Genomic DNA, 26424 nt, shown 5'->3' on the forward strand with positions numbered 1-26424 from the left:
CTGTCTGAGAGGAATAGAGAAACTGCATTTTGTGGCTTGAAATTCTCTCACTTGTGAACTGATTTTCGAAATTTTCCTTCTGATGAAATGTAGAATTTTGGACCTAGTTTCCAATGCCATAAACCATTCTTAATTTGAACCTGTATTTAGTGAGATGTGGCCTAATTTTGAAAGTGCAACAAAACTGGAAATTGGAAAGTTTTTCCCTTCTTGTTGGCCAAATGGTCAGGATTGTTGTGAGATGTTTTGCTTCAAAAATTTTGATTTCAATTAACCATCAATCGCTTATTAAATGTTTATAGAACCTGGTTTCAAAAATGGATCGAATTGGGGCCGATATCTTGTGCAAAACGTTTGAAAAAGAAAGAAAAGCAAGAGGGCATATTAGCCTTGAAACATTTTTCGAATTTTAGTCATTTTGTTAACTGCCTTCCCATGTGAATTTTTGTTTAAAATTTGATAGAGAGGTAGTCCATAGATGGAAGTTTAAGTGTACCAAATTTGGTTTCGATATCCAACTGATGCTCCAAATATTGTCTTTCAAATCTGGAAATTTACTGTTCAAGTAGTGAAAATTAACCGACTTTGATCTGTTAAATCTTGGTGCTCAAGACTCCAAATTTAGTTCCACTTGTCGTGTTTGAAACCTTGTTTAGAACTCTTATTGTGTTATGAGTTTCAAGGGGCGATTCACTTTCTGTGAATTATGTTGAATTTCCAAAGATTGCTGAAAATCAAGACTGGTTCAAACCTGTCTTCTTGGAACTGAAATTTTGAGCTGAAAAATGAATGCTTTCCATTTAGAATCTTGGAAAAGTATCTTCTAGGAATTTTTAGTACTTCGAACCTAGTTTCCGACGGTATAGATTTTTCCATTTTTGGACATACCAAACTCAAGATTTGATTTTCAAAATATTGTCGCGCAAAACGGAAATTTTCCGATTTCTTGAGAAATGAGTTTTTGAGAACTCGTTACTCTTTCTTGATATTGTAAACTGTTGTAAACTCAATTTTCATGGTAGAGCCAAGTCTCTCTTGGGACATTAAATCCCCACTTTTGAACCTTGATTTTCGAGTAATTAAGGTTCTCTTTCATGACATTTTCTTAGTATTACACAAGTGTACATTCTTCCTTTTTAGCAAGGGGTTTGTAAGTAATAGTGAGTGATAGTCAATTGTTATTTGCTCAAGCGCTCAAGGGGATCTTCAAGAGAATCTCGAAGCGGATGCCTAAAAGCTTGTTTGAGCACATACTCACTTTTTGATTTGGTGAGTGTCAAGTGCATGAATAGTTGCCAATTATATGAATTGCTTCTTATGGATAAAATGATTTATGATTGTTGAGTCGAGTGCATACTTTATCACACTTGTTCTCTTTTAACTGATTGTGTAACTGAACTGCTCATAATTGAATTGTATGTGATTGATTGAATGCCGATTGGAGTGAATCTCATCGGTCTATAACGGTATTGGTCGATTGGAGTGAATCTCATAGACTCATAACGGCAATTGGAGGACGCCCAAATCTCAATTGGCTGACCTTGCGACTTGAGCCAGCAAGGGCTTGGTCGAGAAGTTTGGTGAACCATGAGATAATTGTAGGTTTGATCTATTAAGAGATCTCGCTTGGCCTACTCGAGTAGTAGTGCCTTTTATAGAAGAGCGGGCTCGGAACTGGGGGTTGTAACGGTAAACGGGAATTGTGAAGAAAGTGAAGTTCTACGGAATTAATATAGACTCGATTGACGGAGTGTCAATGCGGGGAAGTATTTGATCGAGCTTTGGCGAAGCAAGTGGAACCTAGCTCTTGAGAGCTCCTGTATCCTTATTGAGTGTGTTTTATGTTAAAATGTGAATTATTTGAATGCTATGGCTTTATTTCTCGCATAAGTGCTTTTGCTGCTTGAACTACGTGCTTGCTTGTTTTTCTTGGCCTTACTTAGCTCATCCCATTAGCTTTGTTTTCTTTAACAGGAGCTAAAATGGAAGGAATTATGGAGAAGCCAACTTGATGGACTTTTGATTAGGATTTTGAATGTTATTGTTTAGACAACTTTTGGTGGTTGTATATTTTGGGGAATGTTGATGTACTTTTGGTAACTTGTGATGTAAGATTGAATATTTTAAGGACGCAACTTTTCTTTATACCTTCGACTTTTATTATTCGATTATTTATCCTTAAATTTGAATTACAATTGTATCGAGTCCTGGCGAGAGCTAGCCAGGCGTTCCGCCGATACCCTTGGGTTCGCCCTTAGGAGAAGTGGGGGCGTCGCATTTGGTATCAGAGTATTAGGTTTAAAGATCTATTTGGGAGATATATTAGAGGCTTTATCCTCGAGAATAGGAATGAGATAACTTAGTTATACCTTAAGTAATGTGTGAGCGAGTTAGTGACTTTAAGTTTCTAACCCGAAAATTGTGGTTGTTTTGCAGGGATGGAGAATGGTAATGGAGGACATGCTGCTAATGGTAATGGTCATGCTAATGGCCACGTGGAGTCTTTTAGGCCTATTTACTATCGAGCATTTGATGGAGGAGCACGTGTTCGATTTTTGCCTTCTTCTTGGTTTCCCCGATGTCCCTGTAGGGCGATAAATGCATACCCTAATGACGTCATATTGTCCCTTGACGATGAATGTCGTCAGTTGGTGAATGCCAACAGAGCTTTACTCCAAGAGGTCGAGGAGCTGAGCATTATGGTGAACGCTCGACGTAATAGGATTGTAGAGCTAGAGGGGACGATAGTGGACGAGCTGGCTAGGGCTGAGGCCGCTTGTGATGAGTTTTAGAGGGTTAGACCTCGATTGATTAGGATAGGCGAGGAGGTCTGAAATCGGATTTCTAGGATCTTGGTAGACACCACTATATTGATCAATGAGGTGATGGATGTGGTGCAGAGTCCGGTTTAGGAGGACCCTGAGAAGGAGGTTCTGCCTGATAGTCTTGCTGAGGATTAGACTAGGAGTGATAAATTTTTTAACTTGTATAGTTAGGATTAGTTGGGGTGGTGCTACTTTAGAGGCCATTGTATTTTGCTTGACTGTGTGGCCTACTTTTGAGGCACCTAAATCTACTTTTGACATGCATGACTAATTGCACTTTTACGGCACCTGTGTGCCATATTTTTGTAAATGCCCAATGACTTGCTAATTGTATGAACCTTAAAGTATTAATATATGTTAGTTATTGTTATTTCCAATGGTTTCATGTTGGCTCTTATTTTGAGTATTTTCTTCACGTAAATATTTTATTTCTTGCATTAGGCAAAACTAGGATTATGGACGGACAAAAAAGTGGTATGTAACAGCCCCACTTTCCCCTAAGGCGAACCAAAGGGGCTAGCAGACTGTCTGCCCAGCTCTCGCCAGGACTACGGATCAGTTCACGTCGATCTACTACGTTCCGGAACATACCCACGCGTGTAAACAAGTCAAAATCACAAATAAAAACAAATAAAAAAAATGAAAATCGAAGCCGATGATGAACAGTACCGGCCACGTCAGAATCCAGATACTAGGCCGAGAGTAGCCAAAATTTTTCCTTCTCCGTTTGAAATGCGTATCGCTCCGAAATCCAACCAAACATATATAAACATTAAAATTCAACATTTACAAGCCAAAACGGCATACCAAAATATCCAAAAGTTCATACATGTGCAACTAGCCACTTACAAGCCAACCATTGGTTGAAACCAAACACTTAGGGTTTTCACCCTCAAGGAGCTATTCAAAATATACATTTACATGAGCTCAACTTGCTAGTACAACCTTTCCAAAAGAGATCATTTTCCTGTAAGGAAAACAAATGGAACGGAATGAGCTTAAGCCCAGTGAGTTACTACCACATAAGCAACAAAGATCACATAAGCATAATCTTTCATTTCAAGTACACAATTAAGAAGTAAAACAAGTCGGTAAAAGGATACGGACGGCTCTCAAGAGCCCATTTCCACGCTTACATTCTTGATCCAATCTCATTGACCCTCCGTCAATATTTAAGAATACCCGACCGTAGACCTCACTTCACTCCATTCCTTCCACCAAACATACCCCAACCGGGCCCGCACTCCAATCAGTAACTTTTGGTAATACTCGAGTATACCGGAATCAAGAGTCTCATTACTACAAGATTCCCCAGTACAGTCCCCGTGGCATGACAATTTTCACGACCAAGCCCTCGCCGGCTCGATCCAATTGACTACCAAACGGGGTTGAGCTCAGTGATACAGTAAAGCCGTTGGACATTCGTCCAAACGACACCAAATCAGTTTTCCATGAATGGAATTCAGTATCTCATATAACAAGTGCAGTATTTCAGTAAAACAGTAAGCAGTCATGAATGAAATCACAAGGGGGTGAGGGCGGTCAAATACACCCTCACCTCAATCACTTCCAATAGCCAAATAAGCCTTCAAGGCATCAATTTCACATATAACAAAGCCACATTGTAACATTTAAGTGAGTAGTATACTCACCAATCACGTAAGTGATACTTCATGCACCGCCGTTAAACGAACGTCGTGCACCAACGTCACTTCCTAGAGCATGCAAACAAATGCAATGAGACTCGATAACGAGTCATATAGCCATACCAATTATAACCCTAATAGGGTTTCATATGCATAAATAAGCATCATAGGTAACCAGAAATTAAGAAATGGCATTAGCTTAGGCCTTAACAAAAAAACAGTTTTCGTCATACTTTTGCGGTAATGGCACAAAGTCCACTACGATTATCGGATGGGGGTGTAAGACCCACCGTTTCGAAGCTATGAAACAGGGCTACAACAATGTAGAAGGCCACTCAATCCAAATCCTAGCACAACTAGGTCAAATAGGCCAAATACTACACCAGAACCACCAAAAACAGGTTTACAAATCACACAATGCTGTAATCAGTACAACTCAGTCTATACAAGTCCAAATGCATTGATTCCATGGGCATATGATAGGTAAGACATTCAGCTACATTTCATCAGAAGACACCAACAACAAAATCCAAACCAATTCCAGTCAAAATGGCCAATTACTTGTGCAGTTTTCGCATTCTGATCAACCCAGAACAGCAACAGTAAAATAGACATATCTCACTCTACACTAATCTAAATGACCTAAAATTTTGCAGGCACTTCAAACTCATCAATACCTACAACTTTTATGTTTTGATCAAAGTCCAATTCGGCCTCTAACCCTATGATCCAAAACCGGACAGAATTAGGGGTTTATGAACCCTAACTTTTCATTTTTCAATCCAAACCCAAAATTGGTTGCAATTATCACTAATTCACACCTACTAGAGTCATTCCCCCTCATCATCAACCATCATAGATGACCACAACATCACAGTCATATTAAACCAGAAAATTCATGAATAAAATAAAAACTTCACTGAATCACTTCAAATCAAGAAATAAACCACAAAAGGCTTCACTATCACTACCATTAGGCACAATTTAAGCATCATTAGGTGTAGTAGGATGTTCAACCATCACTTACCTAGGAAACAAGAGAAGAGGAGTTGTAGACCACCTTAGCTCTTCCAAACACTTCACCAAACTCACCACTAACACAAAAAGGCAAGATTGTATGGAGTAGAAACTAATTTATGTGATTGATTTTGGAAGATTGAGCTAGTTGGAAGCTTGAAATGTTGAAGAGTTTTCTTCCTTCTTGCAAGAGAGAGGGCCGGCCATCAAGGAGAAGAAATGGTGAATTTTTAGTGATTTTTGAAGATATTTAACTCAAATGGGTCAAAAGTCACAAAAAGTGAATAGTAACTCTTAAGTCAAAACCAATGTAGTGGTGACACTTGTCACCTTCATAAATGCAATCTTATCTTTCTTTTTCCTCTCACATCAATCAAATCTCACTCTCTACTTATCTCTTAACACCCGATAAATTTTACACAGTATCCGGAATTTAACCTAATTGGCCGAATTTTTCCGAACTTTTCGCACTAGTGGGTCCCACGTCCATTATTTATCCTTAATTTTTCAAAAACTCTCCAATACTAGAAAAATCATCTTAAAACTATAATTACTCATAAAATCCACCAAGAAAATATTTCTAAGCCAGAAAATGCAGAAAACATGCAATTAAGGGAACTGAAACCCTAGGGAAAATGATTAGGGTTTTTTTTTTTTTACGGGTTCTCACACTCTCTCCCCCTTAAAAGAATTTCGTCCTCGAAATTCCTTATCATTGCCTACTCCGGGATCAAATTGAGCACTATACTTAGCTAACAGATCGGTACCCCTTCACTGGCCAGGTTCAGTAAATTATTACCTTCCACGTCCTCTAAGGGGTCAAAGACTTGATGTTGTTCTAAGGAGTACACCCGAGAGGACACTTTCGATCCATCCTTGTCCCCCTTCGGCTGGGCAGGGTTGGTCGTAGTTGGTGGCAAAGTCCCTTGCCGCTCGCGCAGGCGAGCTGGACAGTTAACAATTTGATGTTCGGCACTCCCACAGAGCAAGCATTTTCCTCCTTTCCTCCAGCAATTGTCCTCCGAGTGGTTTAATTTTCCGCAATACCCGCAGGGTCTGCGTGCTACAGAAACCGAGCCTCCCCTTGACGGGCTCTCTTGTGACACTCCCGGCATCCTTACTCCTCCCGTTCCTCGTCCAAACTTGGAAGGGGTACTTTCATCCTCCTGCCCCGAACTACTCCCAGAAAATCCTCTCTTTTTCGCCTGAAAGGTTTTCACCTGGAGCCTAGCATTCTCTACTCGTTGTGCATTCTCCACTGCTTCGCTGAAGGCGTTAATTTGGGCTGCCGCGAGGTCCTTCTGGATTTCTACGTTCAGCCCCTGGACAAATCGCCGTATTCTTCGTTGCCCGGTCATGATGAGTTCGGGCGCAAATTTGGATAGGCGGGTGAATTGGCTCTCATATTCCGCCACAGTTTGAGCTCCTTGGCGGAGTCGAATGAACTCGTCTTCCTTCCTCTCCTGAACTAGAGGAGGGAAAAACTTCGCATTGAACTCTCTGATGAAGTTCACCCAAGTTCTCGGCGTCTGCTCCCTTTCCCATTTCTGTCTAATTACATTCCACCAGGAACGGGCTGCCCCCTCGAGCTGAAACACGGCAAAAGTTACTTGCCGTTCGTCAGGGTAGTGTAGGGCTGCAAATATATCCACCATCTTTTCAAGCCATCTTTCAGCAACTTCTGGGTCGGGTCCCCCAACAAACTTTGGCGGAGCGAACTTTTGGAATCGTTCGAGAGCTCTGTCTTCGCTCTCGTTATGGTTACCAGGGTTTCCAGGGTTAGGGTTTGGGTTTTGGCCCTGCTGTTGCACTACTTGTGCTAGTAAGTTTGTCATTTGCTGCATAGCAGCAGCTATTTGCACACTAGGGTTTACTTGCGGTTCCAGATTGGGTCCAGTAGAGGTTTCCCCCGTACCCCTAACCGGTGTGGGTTGCCTACCCCTGCGTCCACGGCTTCGACCACTTTGGGTGCCTTTCATCAATCTAAGTCAATCTAGGTCATCAAATAAATACACTGTTAAAGGGCACCTAACCCTTCATTCCGTAGAACCAGACAGGAACAATGAAACAGGAATAAGTAACTCAAACAATTACCGCGAAGAGCATTTAAACACATAACACGTATACATAGATCACATAACCAGGTTAAGCAATTATACGGAACAGTCAGTCAAGTACATACGAAGTCATTCCATGAAACAAAAGGGTCTTCCAAAAGTACTATAGACACCTAGGTCACAAGTACAAAAGAACTCACGGAAAGCTTTTCCCCTTCTAGGGCTTCATCCAAATATTTATATCTTAATCAAGGTCGATCACGCTTAACCACACCCGAACAAACCACACGAAGTTCCATAGAATCGCCTTTCTTGTTCACCAAATCCTTTCTAACCTAGGCCCTCATATCTTTCGTATCCGGGCGCAAGAATCTCGTCTAAGATAATTCACATCTCGAGCCGGCCGGTCCCAAGAGTAAACCATCCTTATTAAAGATTCCTACCCGACATACATACCTAGCTTCCTCGAGTCCCATGATAATGATTCGTACACTTATCACATGCCCGGTTCATACCTTACGCTCAAACGAGCACTTAGACATATTCGTGAAATTAGGACCACAACACCACTTGGCCCAGTTTCACTCCGCGCAGAGACCACGCGAAGTGGCTCTGATACCACTTGTAACAGCCCCACTTTCCCCTAAGGCGAACCAAAGGGGCTAGCGGACTGTCTGCCCAGCTCTCGCCAGGACTACGGATCAGTTCACGTCGATCTACTACGTTCCGGAACATACCCACACGTGTAAACAAGTCAAAACCACAAATAAAAACAAATAAAAAAAATGAAAATCGAAGCCGATGATGAACAGTACCGGCCACGTCAGAATCCAGATACTAGGCCGAGAGTAGCCAAAATTTTTCCTTCTCCGTTTGAAATGCGTATCGCTCCGAAATCCAACCAAACATATATAAACATTAAAATTCAACATTTACAAGCCAAAACGGCATACCAAAATATCCAAAAGTTCATACATGTGCAACTAGCCACTTACAAGCCAACCACTGGTTGAAACCAAACACTTAGGGTTTTCACCCTCAAGGAGCTATTCAAAATATACATTTACATGAGCTCAACTTGCTAGTACAACCTTTCCAAAAGAGATCATTTTCCTGTAAGGAAAACAAATGGAACGGAATGAGCTTAAGCCTAGTGAGTTACTACCACATAAGCAACAAAGATCACATAAGCATAATCTTTCATTTCAAGTACACAATTAAGAAGTAAAACAAGTCGGTAAAAGGATACGGACGGCTCTCAAGAGCCCATTTCCACGCTTACATTCTTGATCCAATCTCATTGACCCTCCGTCAATATTTAAGAATACCCGACCGTAGACCTCACTTCACTCCATTCCTTCCACCAAACATACCCCAACCGGGCCCGCACTCCAATCAGTAACTTTTGGTAATACTCGAGTATACCGGAATCAAGAGTCTCATTACTACAAGATTCCCCAGTACAGTCCCCGTGGCATGACAATTTTCATGACCAAGCCCTCGCCGACTCGATCCAATTGACTACCAAACGGGGTTGAGCTCAGTGATACAGTAAAGCCGTTGGACATTCGTCCAAACGACACCAAATCAGTTTTCCATGAATGGAATTCAGTATCTCATATAACAAGTGCAGTATTTCAGTAAAACAGTAAGCAGTCATGAATGAAATCACAAGGGGGTGAGGGCGGTCAAATACACCCTCACCTCAATCACTTCCAATAGCCAAATAAGCCTTCAAGGCATCAATTTCACATATAACAAAGCCACATTGTAACATTTAAGTGAGTAGTATACTCACCAATCACGTAAGTGATACTTCATGCATCGCCGTTAAACGAACGTCGTGCACCAACGTCACTTCCTAGAACATGCAAACAAATGCAATGAGACTCGATAACGAGTCATATAGCCATACCAATTATAACCCTAATAGGGTTTCATATGCATAAATAAGCATCATAGGTAACCAGAAATTAAGAAATGGCATTAGCTTAGGCCTTAACAAAAAAACAGTTTTCGTCATACTTTTGCGGTAATGGCACAAAGTCCACTACGATTATCGGATGGGGGTGTAAGACCCACCGTTTCGAAGCTACGAAACAGGGCTACAACAATGTAGAAGGCCACTCAATCCAAATCCTAGCACAACTAGGTCAAATAGGCCAAATACTACACCAGAACCACCAAAAACAGGTTTACAAATCACACAATGCTGTAATCAGTACAACTCAGTCTATACAAGTCCAAATGCATTGATTCCAAGGGCATATGATAGCTAAGACATTCAGCTACATTGCATCAGAAGACACCAACAACAAAATCCAAACCAATTCCAGTCAAAATGGCCAATTACTAGTGCAGTTTTCGCATTCTGATCAACCCAGAACAGCAACAGTAACATCGATATATCTCACTCTACACTAATCCAAATGACCTGAAATTTTGTAGACACTTCAAACTCATCAATACCTACAACTTTCATGTTTTGAGCAAAGTTCAATTCGGCCTCTAAACCTATGATCCAAAACCGGACAGAATTAGGGGTTTATGAACCCTAACTTTTCATTTTTCAATCCAAACCCAAAATTGGTTGCAATTATCACTAATTCACACCTACTAGAGTCATTCCCCCTCATCATCAACCATCATAGATGACCACAACATCACATTCATATTAAACCAGAAAATTCACCAATAAAATAAAAACTTCACTAAATCACTTCAAATCAAGAAATAAACCACAAAAGGCTTCACTATCACTACCATTAGGCACAATTTAAGCATCATTAGGTGTAGTAGGATGTTCAACCATCACTTACCTAGGAAACAAGAGAAGAGGAGTTGTAGACCACCTTAGCTCTTCCAAACACTTCACCAAACTCACCACTAACACAAAAAGGCAAGATTGTATGGAGTAGAAACTAATTTATGTGATTGATTTTGGAAGATTGAGCTAGTTGGAAGCTTGAAATGTTGAAGAGTTTTCTTCCTTCTTGCAAGAGAGAGGGCCGGCCATCAAGGAGAAGAAATGGTGAATTTTTAGTGATTTTTGAAGATATTTAACTCAAATGGGTCAAAAGTCAAAAAAAGTGAATAGTAACTCTTAAGTCAAAACCAATGTAGTGGTGACACTTGTCACCTTCATAAATGCAATCTTATCTTTCTTTTTCCTCTCACATCAATCAAATCTCACTCTCTACTTATCTCTTAACACCCGATAAATTTTACACAGTATCCGGAATTTAACCTAATTGGCCGAATTTTTCCGAACTTTTCGCACTAGTGGGTCCCACGTCCATTATTTATCCTTAATTTTTCAAAAACTCTCCAATACTAGAAAAATCATCTTAAAACTATAATTACTCATAAAATCCACCAAGAAAATATTTCTAAGCCAGAAAATGCAGAAAACATGCAATTAAGGGAACTGAAACCCTAGGGAAAATGATTAGGGTTTTTTTTTTTTTACGGGTTCTCACACTCTCTCCCCCTTAAAAGAATTTCGTCCTCGAAATTCCTTATCATTGCCTACTCCGGGATCAAATTGAGCACTATACTTAGCTAACAGATCGGTACCTCTTCACTGGCCAGGTTCAGTAAATTATTACCTTCCACGTCCTCTAAGGGGTCAAAGACTTGATGTTGTTCTAAGGAGTACACCCGAGAGGACACTTTCGATCCATCCTTGTCCCCCTTCGGCTGGGCAGGGTTGGTCGTAGTTGGTGGCAAAGTCCCTTGCCGCTCGCGCAGGCGAGCTGGACAGTTAACAATTTGATGTTCGGCACTCCCACAGAGCAAGCATTTTCCTCCTTTCCTCCAGCAATTGTCCTCCGAGTGGTTTAATTTTCCGCAATACCCGCAGGGTCTGCGTGCTACAGAAACCGAGCCTCCCCTTGACGGGCTCTCTTGTGACACTCCCGGCATCCTTACTCCTCCCGTTCCTCGTCCAAACTTGGAAGGGGTACTTTCATCCTCCTGCCCCGAACTACTCCCAGAAAATCCTCTCTTTTTCGCCTGAAAGGTTTTCACCTGGAGCCTAGCATTCTCTACTCGTTGTGCATTCTCCACTGCTTCGCTGAAGGCGTTAATTTGGGCTGCCGCGAGGTCCTTCTGGATTTCTACGTTCAGCCCCTGGACAAATCGCCGTATTCTTCGTTGCTCGGTCATGATGAGTTCGGGCGCAAATTTGGATAGGCGGGTGAATTGGCTCTCATATTCCGCCACAGTTTGAGCTCCTTGGCGGAGTCGAATGAACTCGTCTTCCTTCCTCTCCTGAACTAGAGGAGGGAAAAACTTCGCATTGAACTCTCTGATGAAGTTCACCCAAGTTCTCGGCGTCTGCTCCCTTTCCCATTTCTGTCTAATTACATTCCACCAGGAACGGGCTGCCCCCTCGAGCTGAAACACGGCAAAAGTTACTTGCCGTTCGTCAGGGTAGTGTAGGGCTGCAAATATATCCACCATCTTTTCAAGCCATCTTTCAGCAACTTCTGGGTCGGGTCCCCCAACAAACTTTGGCGGAGCGAACTTTTGGAATCGTTCGAGAGCTCTGTCTTCGCTCTCGTTATGGTTACCAGGGTTTCCAGGGTTAGGGTTTGGGTTTTGGCCCTGCTGTTGCACTACTTGTGCTAGTAAGTTTGTCATTTGCTGCATAGCAGCAGCTATTTGCACACTAGGGTTTACTTGCGGTTCCAGATTGGGTCCAGTAGAGGTTTCCCCCGTACCCCTAACCGGTGTGGGTTGCCTACCCCTGCGTCCACGGCTTCGACCACTTTGGGTGCCTTTCATCAATCTAAGTCAATCTAGGTCATCAAATAAATACACTGTTAAAGGGCACCTAACCCTTCATTCCGTAGAACCAGACAGGAACAATGAAACAGGAATAAGTAACTCAAACAATTACCGCGAAGAGCATTTAAACACATAACACGTATACATAGATCACATAACCAGGTTAAGCAATTATACGGAACAGTCAGTCAAGTACATACGAAGTCATTCCATGAAACAAAAGGGTCTTCCAAAAGTACTATAGACACCTAGGTCACAAGTACAAAAGAACTCACGGAAAGCTTTTCCCCTTCTAGGGCTTCATCCAAATATTTATATCTTAATCAAGGTCGATCACGCTTAACCACACCCGAACAAACCACACGAAGTTCCATAGAATCGCCTTTCTTGTTCACCAAATCCTTTCTAACCTAGGCCCTCATATCTTTCGTATCCGGGCGCAAGAATCTCGTCTAAGATAATTCACATCTCGAGCCGGCCGGTCCCAAGAGTAAACCATCCTTATTAAAGATTCCTACCCGACATACATACCTAGCTTCCTCGAGTCCCATGATAATGATTCGTACACTTATCACATGCCCGGTTCATACCTTACGCTCAAACGAGCACTTAGACATATTCGTGAAATTAGGACCACAACACCACTTGGCCCAGTTTCACTCCGCGCAGAGACCACGCGAAGTGGCTCTGATACCACTTGTAACAGCCCCACTTTCCCCTAAGGCGAACCAAAGGGGCTAGCGGACTGTCTGCCCAGCTCTCGCCAGGACTACGGATCAGTTCACGTCGATCTACTACGTTCCGGAACATACCCACACGTGTAAACAAGTCAAAACCACAAATAAAAACAAATAAAAAAAATGAAAATCGAAGCCGATGATGAACAGTACCGGCCACGTCAGAATCCAGATACTAGGCCGAGAGTAGCCAAAATTTTTCCTTCTCCGTTTGAAATGCGTATCGCTCCGAAATCCAACCAAACATATATAAACATTAAAATTCAACATTTACAAGCCAAAACGGCATACCAAAATATCCAAAAGTTCATACATGTGCAACTAGCCACTTACAAGCCAACCACTGGTTGAAACCAAACACTTAGGGTTTTCACCCTCAAGGAGCTATTCAAAATATACATTTACATGAGCTCAACTTGCTAGTACAACCTTTCCAAAAGAGATCATTTTCCTGTAAGGAAAACAAATGGAACGGAATGAGCTTAAGCCTAGTGAGTTACTACCACATAAGCAACAAAGATCACATAAGCATAATCTTTCATTTCAAGTACACAATTAAGAAGTAAAACAAGTCGGTAAAAGGATACGGACGGCTCTCAAGAGCCCATTTCCACGCTTACATTCTTGATCCAATCTCATTGACCCTCCGTCAATATTTAAGAATACCCGACCGTAGACCTCACTTCACTCCATTCCTTCCACCAAACATACCCCAACCGGGCCCGCACTCCAATCAGTAACTTTTGGTAATACTCGAGTATACCGGAATCAAGAGTCTCATTACTACAAGATTCCCCAGTACAGTCCCCGTGGCATGACAATTTTCATGACCAAGCCCTCGCCGACTCGATCCAATTGACTACCAAACGGGGTTGAGCTCAGTGATACAGTAAAGCCGTTGGACATTCGTCCAAACGACACCAAATCAGTTTTCCATGAATGGAATTCAGTATCTCATATAACAAGTGCAGTATTTCAGTAAAACAGTAAGCAGTCATGAATGAAATCACAAGGGGGTGAGGGCGGTCAAATACACCCTCACCTCAATCACTTCCAATAGCCAAATAAGCCTTCAAGGCATCAATTTCACATATAACAAAGCCACATTGTAACATTTAAGTGAGTAGTATACTCACCAATCACGTAAGTGATACTTCATGCATCGCCGTTAAACGAACGTCGTGCACCAACGTCACTTCCTAGAACATGCAAACAAATGCAATGAGACTCGATAACGAGTCATATAGCCATACCAATTATAACCCTAATAGGGTTTCATATGCATAAATAAGCATCATAGGTAACCAGAAATTAAGAAATGGCATTAGCTTAGGCCTTAACAAAAAAACAGTTTTCGTCATACTTTTGCGGTAATGGCACAAAGTCCACTACGATTATCGGATGGGGGTGTAAGACCCACCGTTTCGAAGCTACGAAACAGGGCTACAACAATGTAGAAGGCCACTCAATCCAAATCCTAGCACAACTAGGTCAAATAGGCCAAATACTACACCAGAACCACCAAAAACAGGTTTACAAATCACACAATGCTGTAATCAGTACAACTCAGTCTATACAAGTCCAAATGCATTGATTCCAAGGGCATATGATAGCTAAGACATTCAGCTACATTGCATCAGAAGACACCAACAACAAAATCCAAACCAATTCCAGTCAAAATGGCCAATTACTAGTGCAGTTTTCGCATTCTGATCAACCCAGAACAGCAACAGTAACATCGATATATCTCACTCTACACTAATCCAAATGACCTGAAATTTTGTAGACACTTCAAACTCATCAATACCTACAACTTTCATGTTTTGAGCAAAGTCCAATTCGGCCTCTAAACCTATGATCCAAAACCGGACAGAATTAGGGGTTTATGAACCCTAACTTTTCATTTTTCAATCCAAACCCAAAATTGGTTGCAATTATCACTAATTCACACCTACTAGAGTCATTCCCCCTCATCATCAACCATCATAGATGACCACAACATCACATTCATATTAAACCAGAAAATTCACCAATAAAATAAAAACTTCACTAAATCACTTCAAATCAAGAAATAAACCACAAAAGGCTTCACTATCACTACCATTAGGCACAATTTAAGCATCATTAGGTGTAGTAGGATGTTCAACCATCACTTACCTAGGAAACAAGAGAAGAGGAGTTGTAGACCACCTTAGCTCTTCCAAACACTTCACCAAACTCACCACTAACACAAAAAGGCAAGATTGTATGGAGTAGAAACTAATTTATGTGATTGATTTTGGAAGATTGAGCTAGTTGGAAGCTTGAAATGTTGAAGAGTTTTCTTCCTTCTTGCAAGAGAGAGGGCCGGCCATCAAGGAGAAGAAATGGTGAATTTTTAGTGATTTTTGAAGATATTTAACTCAAATGGGTCAAAAGTCACAAAAAGTGAATAGTAACTCTTAAGTCAAAACCAATGTAGTGGTGACACTTGTCACCTTCATAAATGCAATCTTATCTTTCTTTTTCCTCTCACATCAATCAAATCTCACTCTCTACTTATCTCTTAACACCCGATAAATTTTACACAGTATCCGGAATTTAACCTAATTGGCCGAATTTTTCCGAACTTTTCGCACTAGTGGGTCCCACGTCCATTATTTATCCTTAATTTTTCAAAAACTCTCCAATACTAGAAAAATCATCTTAAAACTATAATTACTCATAAAATCCCCTAAGAAAATATTTCTAAGCCAGAAAATGCAGAAAACATGCAATTAAGGGAACTAAAACCCTAGGGAAAATGATTAGGGTTTTTTTTTTTTACGGGTTCTCACACTCTCTCCCCCATAAAAGAATTTCGTCCTCGAAATTCCTTATCATTGCCTACTCCGGGATCAAATTGAGCACTATACTTAGCTAACAGATCGGTACCCCTTCACTGGCCAGGTTCAGTAAATTATTACCTTCCACGTCCTCTAAGGGGTCAAAGACTTGATGTTGTTCTAAGGAGTACACCCGAGAGGACACTTTCGATCCATCCTTGTCCCCCTTCGGCTGGGCAGGGTTGGTCGTAGTTGGTGGCAAAGTCCCTTGCCGCTCGCGCAGGCGAGCTGGACAGTTAACAATTTGATGTTCGGCACTCCTACAGAGCAAGCATTTTCCTCCTTTCCTCCAGCAATTGTCCTCCGAGTGGTTTAATTTTCCGCAATACCCGCTGGGTCCGCGTGCTACAGAAACCGAGCCTCCCCTTGACGGGCTCTCTTGTGACACCCCGGCATCCTTACTCCTCCCGTTCCTCGTCCAAACTTGGAAGGGGTACTTTCATCCTCCTGCCCCGAACTACTCCCAGAAAATCCTCTCTTTTTCGCCTGAAAGGTTTTCACCAGGAGCCTAGCATTCTCTACTCATTGTGCATTCTCCACTGCTTCGCTGAAGGCGTTAATTTGGGCTGCCTCGAGGTCCTTCTGGATTTCTACGTTCAGCCCCTGGACAAATCGCCGTATTCTTCGTTGCTCGGTCATGATGAGTTCGGGCGCAAATTTGGATAGGCGGGTGAATTGGCTCTCATATTCCGCCACAGTTTGAGCTCCTTGGCGGAGTCGAATGAACTCGTCTTCCTTCCTCTCCTGAACTAGAGGAGGGAAAAACTTCGCATTGAACTCTCTGATGAAGTTCACCCAAGTTCTCGGCGTCTGCTCCCTTTCCCATTTCTGTCTAATTACATTCCACCAGGAACGGGCTGCCTCCTCGAGCTGAAACACGGCAAAAGTCACTTGCCGTTCGTCAGGGTAGTGTAGGGCTGCAAATATATCCACCATCTTTTCAAGCCATCTTTCGGCAACGTCTGGGTCGGGTCCCCCAACAAACTTTGGCGGAGCGAACTTTTGGAATCGTTCGAGAGCTCTGTCTTCGCTCTCGTTATGGTTACCAGGGTTTCCAGGGTTAGGGTTTGGGTTTTGGCCCTGCTGTTGCTCTACTTGTGCTAGTAAGTTTGTCATTTGCTGCATAGCAGCAGCTATTTGCACACTAGGGTTTACTTGCGGTTCCAGATTGGGTCCAGTAGAGGTTTCCCCCGTACCCCTAACCGGTGTGGGTTGCCTACCCCTGCGTCCACGGCCTCGACCACTTTGGGTGCCTTCCATCAATCTAAGTCAATCTAGGTCATCAAATAAATACACTGTTAAAGGGCACCTAACCCTTCCTTCCGTAGCACCAGACAGGAACAATGAAACAGGAATAAGTAACTCAAACAATTACCGCGAAGAGCATTTAAACACATAACACGTATACATAGATCACATAACCAGGTTAAGCAATTATACGGAACAGTCAGTCAAGTACATACGAAGTCATTCCATTAAACAAAAGGGTCTTCCAAAAGTACTATAGACACCTAGGTCACAAGTACAAAATAACTCACGAAAAGCTTTTCCCCTTCTAGGGCTTCGTCCAAATATTTATATCTTAATCAAGGTCGATCACGCTTAACCACACCCGAACAAACCACACGAAGTTCCATAGAATCGCCTTTCTAGTTCACCAAATCCTTTCTAACCTAGGCCCTCATATCTTTCGTATCCGGGCGCAAGAATCTCGTCTAAGATAATTCACATCTCGAGCCGGCCGGTCCCAAGAGTAAACCATCCTTATTAAAGATTCCTACCCGACATACATACCTAGCTTCCTCGAGTCCCATGATAATGATTCGTACACTTATCATATGCCCGGTTCATAACTTACGCTCAAACGAGCACTTAGACATATTCATGAAATTAGGACCACAACACCACTTGGCCCAGTCTCACTCCGCGCAGAGACCACGCGAAGTGGCTCTGATACCACTTGTAACAGCCCCACTTTCCCCTAAGGCGAACCAAAGGGGCTAGCGGACTGTCTGCCCAGCTCTCGCCAGGACTACGGATCAGTTCACGTCGATCTACTACGTTCCGGAACATACCCACGCGTGTAAACAAGTCAAAATCACAAATAAAAACAAATAAAAAAAATGAAAATCGAAGCCGATGATGAACAGTGCCGGCCACGTCAGAATCCAGATACTAGGCCGAGAGTAGCCAAAATTTTTCCTTCTCCGTTTGAAATGCGTATCGCTCCAAAATCCAATCAAACATATATAAACATTAAAATTCAACATTTACAAGCCAAAATGGCATACCAAAATATCCAAAAGTTCATACATGTGCAACTAGCCACTTACAAGCCAACCATTGGTTGAAACCAAACACTTAGGGTTTTCACCCTCAAGGAGCTATTCAAAATATACATTTACATGAGCTCAACTTGCTAGTACAACCTTTCCAAAAGTGATCATTTTCCTGTAAGGAAAACAAATGGAACGGAATGAGCTTAAGCCCAGTGAGTTACTACCGCATAAGCAACAAAGATCACATAAGCATAATCTTTCATTTCAAGTACACAATTAAGAAGTAAAACAAGTCGGTAAAAGGATACGAACGGCTCTCAAGAGCCCATTTCCACGCTTACATTCTTGATCCAATCTCATTGACCCTCCGTCAATGTTTATGAATACCCGACCGTAGACCTCACTTCACTCCATTCCTTCCACCAAACATACCCCAACCGGGCCCGCACTCCAATCAGTAACTTTTGGTAATACTCGAGTATACCGGAATCAAGAGTCTCATTACTACAAGATTCCCCAGTACAGTCCCCGTGGCATGACAATTTTCACGACCAAGCCCTCGCCGGCTCGATCCAATTGACTACCAAACGGGGTTGAGCTCAGTGATACAGTAAAGCCGTTGGACATTCGTCCAAACGACACCAAATCAGTTTTCCATGAATGGAATTCAGTATCTCATATAACAAGTGCAGTATTTCAGTAAAACAGTAAGCAGTCATGAATGAAATCACAAGGGGGTGAGGGCGGTCAAGTACACCCTCACCTCAATCACTTCCAATAGCCAAATAAGCCTTCAAGGCATCAATTTCACATATAACAAAGCCACATTGTAACATTTAAGTGAGTAGTATACTCACCAATCACGTAAGTGATACTTCATGCACCGCCGTTAAACGAACGTCGTGCACCAACGTCACTTCCTAGAACATGCAAACAAATGCAATGAGACTCGATAACGAGTCATATAGCCATACCAATTATAACCCTAATAGGGTTTCATATGCATAAATAAGCATCATAGGTAACCAGAAATTAAGAAATGGCATTAGCTTAGACCTTAACAAAAAAACAGTTTTCGTCATACTTTTGCGGTAATGGCACAAAGTCCACTACGATTATCGGATGGGGGTGTAAGACCCACCGTTTCGAAGCTACGAAACAGGGCTACAACAATGTAGAAGGCCACTCAATCCAAATCCTAGTACAACTAGGTCAAATAGGCCAAATACTACACCAGAACCACCAAAAACAGGTTTACAAATCACACAATGCTGTAATCAGTACAACTCAGTCTATACAAGTCCAAATGCATTGATTCCAAGGGAATATGATAGCTAAGACATTCAGCTACATTTCATCAGAAGACACTAACAACAAAATCCAAACCAATTCCAGTCAAAATGGCCAATTACTAGTGCAGTTTTCGCATTCTGATCAACCCAGAACAGCAACAGTAAAATCGACATTATCTCACTCTACACTAATCCAAATGACCTGAAATTTTGCAGGCACTTCAAACTCATCAATACCTAAAACTTTCATGTTTTGAGCAAAGTCTAATTCGGCCTGTAACCCTATGATCCAAAACCAGACAGAATTAGGGGTTTATGAACCCTAACTTTTCATTTTTCAATCCAAACCCAAAATTGGTTGCAATTATCACTAATTCACACCTACTAGAGTCATTCCCCCTCATCATCAACCATCATAGATGACCACAATATCACATTCATATTAAACCAGAAAATTCACCAATAAAATAAAAACTTCACTAAATCACTTCAAATCAAGAAATAAACCACAAAAGACTTCACTATCACTACCATTAGGCACAATTTAAGCATCATTAGGTGTAGTAGGATGTTCAACCATCACTTACCTAGGAAACAAGAGAAGAGGAGTTGTAGACCACCTTAACTCTTCCAAACACTTCACCAAACTCACCACTAACACAAAAAGGCAAGATTGTATGGAGTAGAAACTAATTTATGTGATTGATTTTGGAAGATTGAGCTAGTTGGAAGCTTGAAATGTTGAAGAGTTTTCTTCCTTCTTGCAAGAGAGAGGGCCGGCCATCAAGAAGAAGAAATGGTGAATTTTTAGTGATTTTTGAAGATATTTAACTCAAATGGGTCAAAAGTCAAAAAAAGTGAATAGTAACTCTTAAGTCAAAACCAATGTAGTGGTGACACTTGTCACCTTCATAAATGCAATCTTATCTTTCTTTTTCCTCTCACATCAATCAAATCTCACTCTCTTCTTATCTCTTAACACCCGATAAATTTTACACAGTATCCGGAATTTAACCTAATTGGCCGAATTTTTCCGAACTTTTCGCACTAGTGCGTCCCACGTCCATTATTTATCCTTAATTTTTCAAAAACTCTCCAATACTAGAAAAATCATCTTAAAACTACAATTACTCATAAAATCCACCAAGAAAATATTTCTAAGCCAGAAAATGCAGAAAACATGCAATTAAGGGAACTAAAACCCTAGGGAAAATGATTAGGGTTTTTTTTTTTTTTACGGGTTCTCACATGGTAGAGGTCATGGGCGTGGGATTAGGCAAACCCAACCTCAAGGGGATGATCAAGGATCAACAACTGGGCCGATCCAGGAACAAGAAAATGTAGAGGGTAATCAAGTGGCTACTGCTATTAATCGGATGACTGATATCCTAGAACAATTAGTAGAGCGACAGGGTCCAGGGCCAATTAACCAAACCGGGGCTCGGGATAGAGGGGATGATAGGGCTTTGGAGTGGTTTTTGAAATTTGCTCTGCCTAAGTTTACTGGGAAACCTGATCCTGAAGTAGCAGAGAACTGGTTGGAGAGGATGACCAACATATTTGCTGCTTTAGACTATACCGAAGATAGGGAGTGAACTTTACTGCTTTTCAATTTGAGGGAATTGCATGTGCTTGGTGGGGTTTGATAAGGGAAAAGTGGGAAAGAGCGCAAACCCCTTGGACTTGGGAAAACTTCACGAGGAAGTTCAATGATAAGTTTCTTCTACTTCTTATCCAAGAGAAGCGGGAGGACGAATTCATAAAGTTGAGGCAAGGAACCTCTAGTGTAGCCGAGTATGAAGGGAAGTTCACTAAACTTTCTAAGTACACTCTAGAATTGGTAATTAATGAGCGAAAAAGGATAAAACGTTTTGTGCAAGGGCTTAATGTGGAGATCCAGGAGGGGTTGGTAGCAGCCCAAATCTCTACGTTTACTGAAACCCTGGAGAAAGCGCAGAGAGTTGAAAGCGCAAGATTGCAAGTGAGGGACTTCTATACTAAGAAAATGAATATTTCTAGTTATTCTTCTGGACAAGCCAGTAAAAGTGCCCCACCTCACAAGATGAGAAGAGGATCGGGAGGAGTAAGGACCGTTGGAGCTCCAAGAGGGGCTTTATCAAGAGGAAGTCGTAGTGGACAAGATCAAGCGAGAGGGATGCCTTTTAGTGGTCAGGCCGTCACTCCTCAAGTTAGTTGTGGTTATTGTGGCAAGTCAAATCACTCGGAAAATGATTGTTGGAGAAAGTCGGGAAAGTGTTTGTACTGTGGCAGTGCCGAGCACCAACTCATGAGTTATTCAAGTAAGCCGAAGGTAGGAGGTAGCACTCAAAGGCCAGATGAGTTAAACTCTAAATAGACTAGTGTTTGAGGGAGTCGACCTAAAGTTCCTGCTAGGGTTTACGCATTCAATTATCAGCAGATTCCCGATGCTACTGAGGTGGTCGAAAGTATGATCCCTATTTTTCACCATTTAGCTAAGATTTTAATTGATCCGGGTACAACACATTTTTTTTGTGAACCCTAACTTTATGAGTGGAATAGATGTGAAACCAATTAAATTACCTTATGATTTGGAGGTTAGAACACCTACTGGGGATCAAAGTTTAATCGCTAACTTGGTGTATAGAGATTGTGAGATATGGGGTGGAAAACGGAAGTTACTAGCTGATTTGATGAGTTTAGCCATTAAGGGGTATGATGTCATCCTAGAAATGGATTGGTTAACCCGCTACTATGCTCAGTTGAATTGTAAGATGAAAATGGTAGAGTTGTGCATTCCAGGAGAGGCAAACCTAAAATTGGATATAAGGAGTAGATTAGCCTCATCTGCTCTTATTTCAGGAATTCTAGCTAGAAAGATATTGAGTAAGGGAACTCAAGGATATTTGGCTTTTCTTATAAATACTCCTAGTGATAAGGTGAGATTGAAAGATATGCATGTAGTAAAGGAGTATCCGAATGTTTTTCCTGAAGAACTAGAATCTTTGCCTCCGGAAAGAGAGATAACTTTTAAGATTGATGTTACTCCAGGAGTAGCACTTATCTCTAAGATGCCGTATAGAATGGCTCCGACAGAATTGAAAGAGCTAAAGTTGCAATTACAGGACCTTCTAGAGCGAGACTTTATAAAGGAAAGTGATTCACCGTGGGGAGCACCGGTGTTGTTCGTTAAAAGAAAGATGGGAGTTTAAGACTGTGTATAGACTACCGAGGTTTGAACGATGTTACCATTAAGAATAAGTACCCTTTGCACCACATTGATGAGTTATTTGACCAATTGCAAGGGGCGGTAGTATTCTCGAAATTGGATCTCAGGCAGGGCTATTATCAACTGAGGATTGTAGAAAACGATATACCTAAAACTGCCTTTAACTTGAGATATGGACACTTTGAGTTTGCAGTGATGCCGTTTGGATTGACAAATGCACCTGCGGCTTTTATGGATTTAATGCATAGAATCTTTAAGCCGTATCTAGATCAATTTATGGTGGTGTTCATTGATGATATACCGGTGTATTCCAAAACACTGGAGGATCATGAGAAACATTTGAGAGTTGTTTTACAAACTTTGAGGGAACATCAGTTATATGCTAAGTTTAGTAAATATGAGTTTTGATTAAAAGAAGTAATTTTCTTAGGTCATATAATTTCCAAGGACGGAATTAAGATGGTGTGACAGTTCTCAGGGTCACATCACGGGGTACCTATCAGCTTGCCACCCGCACGCGGGCATCCCCTACGGAGAGTTTCGCTTCGTGACTCTTCACGAACGAGAGGCTCGGGGCTTTTCCAGACGAAGGACGTAAAGTCCCAACTGTCGGCATATGGCTCTGATACCAACTGTGACAGTTCTCACCTATTTCTAAAGTTATTTATGAACTGTTTCCTGCATTATTTACTTTTGAACTGTTTTCTTGCATATCATGCGTACTTGCATATGAGTGTTCCTTGTTTGCTGTATTCCTTGACTTATTGGCTTGTTATTATTGTTTGATAATGTGTTAAGTGCTTTCAATGATTGTTAAGACGAGTTTTCTAGGCGAGTGTGTACTTTATCGCACTCGACCTAAATAAATATGAAATTTTCAATGATTAATGATTAAATGCTAGTTGCGCATGAATGTAAGCCGTTTGGCTGAATTGGGCCCTGCCCTTCGTTACCGATCAACTCGAGCCAGAAGCGGACTCGGTCGGGCGATATGGTGACCCTGGGTGAATTTGGTATGCTCGAGTATTACCTTGTAGTCCGGCTATGTCCGGATGGGTGGAGTCCGGCTACGTCCGGATGGGTGGAGACCGGCCAACGTCCGGAAAGAAAAAAAAAGATGAACGAATAAAAAGATGAACGAGGGATTATTTATAAAAAATAAACCCTAGAAAATTAGAAAACTTCCGGGTTCTCAAACTCATTTTTTTCCGGGGTGTCACAATCTCCCCTCCTTAAAAGAATGTCGTCCTCGACATTCCCTCTTGTACCAATCAAGTCAAGACATCCCGCACAAATCTCTCAAGAGTCAAATCAAACCCACAGTCTGGCATCCTAAACTTCAAGTCTAGGATACACTACAGAGATCTGAAACCTAAGCTCTGATACCACCTGTGACGGCCCCACCTCCCCCTAAGGCGAACCAAAGGGTTTGGCGAGTCGCCTGCCCGGCTCTCGCCGGGACTCAGTCATTCCTTAATCAAATCCAGAATAAATCACAAGAATAAATAGGGCAGCAATCCAAACTTAAAGCGGAACTTATATATATTGCTATCTCAAAAGGAAGTACAGCCATCAAATGTACAAAGGTTCTCCAAGTCCAAATCCAAAAATTCCAAAACCAGATGAAAGCTAAGAAACAGGGTTAAATTTCATCAGAAGGCCTCAACATCCAATTCGGAATCAATTCCAGCCAAAACAACCAATTACAGTCGCAAATCCCAATTTCGGGTAAACCAGAACAGCAATAGTAATTTCGACTTTTCTCATTGCACACTACTCCGATTGACCTGAAATTTTGTAGACACCTTTAAAATGTCATTCTCTACAACTTTCATGTTTTAAGCCAAGGCCAATTCGGCCTCTATCTAGGACCTAAAAATTCGGACAGAATGTTCATCACAAAAACCTCACTTTTCAATTTTTGGTCCAAAACAGAAATTGGTTGCAATTAATCACTTTTTCCACCTCCTAGAGTCATTAAACATCATTTACAATCATCATACATGACCCCATAATCATATCCACATGAAAACAGAAAAATCCCCAATAATTATAAAACTTCACCAATTCAACCAAAATCAAGATATAATCCATAAAACCATCTCTTTAGCCATCACAAGTTACTAATTCACCATTATTGGAAACAAACAATGAATCTTTACACACCATACCTTGATACCTCACAAAAGATAGTAGCTTAGTGGTTCCTTCTCCAAAATAACTCCACCAAGACCTTGGAATCTCCTTAGTAACCAACTTTTATGGAGTGATTTGCAATTCCATCGGTTAAAACTCAAGATTGAAGTAAGAAATTGGAGTGAAAGATGAAGGTTTTTCTCTCTCTCTTGCTCTCCAAGTTTCAGCCATGAGAAGGAAGAAATGGCTTGATTTTTGGTCAAATTTTGGTTTTAGTAAAGTTAAGGTAAGATGGTCAAAAGTCCAAGAGTGAATAGGATAGTGACACTTGTCACCTTTAGGTGTAAAACTTATCCTTTTGTCTCTCCAATACAAATATCTTAACACTTTGTAAAATAATACCACTCAATACAAAATTCCTACAAGTTGTCAAAAATATAATGCATTTACCGCACTAGCGGGTCCCACGTCCAAAATACGCTTTTAATTTCTCAAAAACTAACCGATACTAGAAAAATCATTTTAAAACTATTTTTGCTCATAAACTTTATCTGGGGAATTTTTCTAATCAAGAAAATGTAGAAAAGGCGGGCGATTAAAAAAAAATAAACCCTAGAAAATTAGAAAACTTCCGGGTTCTCAAACTCATTTTTTTCCGGGGTGTCACAATCTCCCCTCCTTAAAAGAATGTCGTCCTCGACATTCCCTCTTGTACCAATCAAGTCAAGACATCCCGCACAAATCTCTCAAGAGTCAAATCAAACCCACAGTCTGGCATCCTAAACTTCAAGTCTAGGATACACTACAGAGATCTGAAACCTAAGCTCTGATACCAACTGTGACGACCCCACCTTCCCCTAAGGCGAACCAGAGGGTTCGGCGGGCCGCCTGCCCGGCTCTCGCCGGGACTCAGTCATTCACTAAAGTCCTCAAATGAATTACAAGAATAAACCTCAAATATACATCACATGGTCCACAAATATACATCCAAGTCTCCAATAATTACATGTCACAAATGCAGCAGAAACTAATTCCCAACTATACATCAAATGATTCCAAATCCAAAACTGTACAAGATATAGGGCATCCAGTCACGTGAACAAGTACTACAAGTCCTTCCTTCACCATGAGCCCTGTGGAGGGGAATAAAATATTTTTGGGGTGATATGGTGAGAACTGTCACAGTTGGTATCAGAGCCATATGCCGACAGTTAGGACTTTACGTCCTTCGTCTGGAAAAGCCCCGAGCCTCTCGTTCGTGAAGAGTCACGAAGCGAAACTCTCCGTAGGGGATGCCCGCGTGCGGGTGGCAATTAAGTAGCGAAACTGTGACGGCCCCACCTCCCCCTAAGGCGAACCAGAGGGTTCGGCGGGCCGCCTGCCCAGCTCTCGCCGGGACTCAGTCGTTCACTACAATCCTCAAATATATTACAAGAATAAACCTCAAATATTACAATGTAAATCTCCAATATTTACATATAAACAAAACGAAGCGGAAACTAATTCCAAGCGTGGAACGTATGTATACATCCGATCGATTCCAAACATTCATTACAATCCCTAATAATAACT

The sequence above is a fragment of the Coffea arabica genome, chromosome 4c (assembly GCF_036785885.1).
Source record: "Coffea arabica cultivar ET-39 chromosome 4c, Coffea Arabica ET-39 HiFi, whole genome shotgun sequence".
In the NCBI taxonomy this organism is placed as follows: domain Eukaryota; kingdom Viridiplantae; phylum Streptophyta; class Magnoliopsida; order Gentianales; family Rubiaceae; genus Coffea; species Coffea arabica.